Source organism: Gobio gobio (assembly GCF_949357685.1).
Source record: "Gobio gobio genome assembly, chromosome: 1".
In the NCBI taxonomy this organism is placed as follows: domain Eukaryota; kingdom Metazoa; phylum Chordata; class Actinopteri; order Cypriniformes; family Gobionidae; genus Gobio; species Gobio gobio.
Window position 1 is genome coordinate 26540495 of NC_137097.1, and position 2500 is coordinate 26542994.

Consider the following 2500-nt stretch of genomic DNA (forward strand, 5'->3'; position numbering starts at 1 on the left):
CGTGGAAACTGAAAGAAAAGAGGTTTTTATGATGCTGAAATCTTTATGTATCGAGAATTGTATAGTGGTGGGAGATTTTAATGTGAAATGCACAAGACTAGATATAGCAAAAAATATGAGGTATAATGAGGATTCTTCTAGAAAATGTTTAAAATTGTTAATGGTGAGTAAGGATATGGCAGATGCCTGGAGGGAGGAAAATCCTTATAAGAGGGAATTTTCAAGGAGGCAAATAGTGATGGGTGAACTCAAACAGAGTAGAATAGATCTATGTCTGGTCAAAAGGGATATTTTACAATATATAAAGAATGTGAGTTATAACTTCACAGGTTTAAGTGATCATGCTGTAATGACAGTGAGTATAGGGGGAAACTCTAAAGGGAAAGGTGGTGGAACGTGGTGTCTAAATTCTGCTTTATTAAAGGAAGAGGCGTATAGATGTAGTATAGAGAAGTGTATTAAAGACGAAATGGAAAATTCGTTATATGGAGAAAATATATGTAAATGGTGGGGTATATTAAAAAAGAAAATTAAAAGAGTAAGTATTAGGTACTCCAAACAGAGAAAGCACATGGAAAAATGCAAATTAGATGCTATGCATAGGTTATTAGAGGAAGAAGTCGGGAAAATTGAAAATGATCCTAAATACACGAAAGAACATTATTGTCAGATAAAAGCAGAAATAGAGGCGTGCGAAAAAGAAAAATGTGAAGGTGCAAAAATAAGAAGCAGGGCACAATATGTTTTAGAAGGGGAAAGATGTACAAAATATTTTTTGAATTTGGAGAAGAGAAAACAAGGGAAAAAATTCATTACAGAGTTGGAAAACGAGGTTGGGGAGAAAGTGACAGACTATGTAGAAATAGTGGAAAGGGTAGATATGTTCTATAGGAATTTATATAAAAAAGGGAATATAAAACAAGAGGATGTAGATAGAGTTTTAAACAATGTTAATATAAGCCTCACTGAAGAAGATAGAGAGTTGTGTGAAGGAGACATAACTCTAGGAGAAGTTGAAGAAGCAATTAAGCAGACAAAGCCAAATAAAAGCCCAGGAGCAGATGGATTAATACATGAATTTTATAAGGTATTTATTAAAATTTTGTCACCAATATTGTTAAAAATGTATAGGGAGATGGAGGAAAATAAGGAAGTACCAAAATCAATGTGTATGGGGATGATAACGATTCTTTTTAAAAATAAGGGCAGTCGGCTAAAATTAGAAAACTACAGGCCTCTAAGTTTATTAAATACAGAGTATAAAATTTTAACCAAAATTTTAGCGAATAGAATCAAAAAGGTCATAGGGACCATAATTGCGCCAAATCAAGCTTATAGTATTCCAGGAAGAGATATAACGGATACAATTTGTACAGTAAGGGATGTTGTGGGCAGCATGGGGGAGGATCAAGAGGGTGGGATAGTTTTATGTATAGATTTAAATAAAGCTTTTGATAGAGTGGAACATGAGTACTTGGAGCAAACAATGAGGAAATTTGGGTTTGGGAATAGAATGCTGGAGTGGATACATCTGCTATACAGTAAAGCGGAAAGTTGTGTAAAAGTAAATGGGGTTTTGACTGACCCTTTTCCGCTTGAAAGGTCAGTGAGACAGGGATGTCCGATGTCTGCTCTGTTATATTCAATCTCGGTTGAACCTCTAGCCATCATGGTTAGAGCAGACAAAAAGATTAAGGGTATCCAAATACCAAATAGTGTTGAGTGTGTTATACACCAGTATGCGGACGATACAACGTTCACGATTAAGGATGCAGAGAGCATAGAAAAAGTAATGAAGCACATAGAAGTGTATGGGAAAGCATCGGGGGCAAAAATAAACATTGAAAAATCTGAAATAATGTGCATAGGAGATGTGGATTTGAGAGGGTGCGATATACCTTTTAAAATTGCAAAAGACAATGTTAATATTTTAGGAGTTCAAATTGGAGGAAATGCAAAGGATGCAAGGGATGCCACATGGACAGGGATTTTAAATAAAATAAAACAAGTACTACAGTTCTGGAAATTAAGGGAACTAATGTTAAGAGGGAAAGTTGTGGTTGTGAACTCTTTGTTGCTCTCCAAGTGCAACTATATTTTAGGTGCAGTTGATTTGCCACAATGGGTAATGAACGAGATGACTGAGATAACAAATGATTTTATTTGGGGAGGGAAAGGAGTTAAAATAGCAAGGAAAACATTAATTGCAAGTTATAAAGAAGGAGGATTAGGGTTGATTGATTTAGAGGTTAAAAAGAAGGCAATAAGGGTAAAAACGATGAAAAAGTATCTATGTGATAAAGTGGAGTATGGGTGGAAAGGTTATATGAAGAATGTGCTGGACAAATGTAGTGGATGTGGGGAGGAAGGACTTTTTATGGCAATGAAAAAGCCGATGTATGACAAAATGCCGCTGTTTTATCAGGAAGTGCTTAGTGTGTGGGCAGAGGTCATAGGGAATATACAGTATGAATGTGAAAATATAAATCAGGTTTTAAAA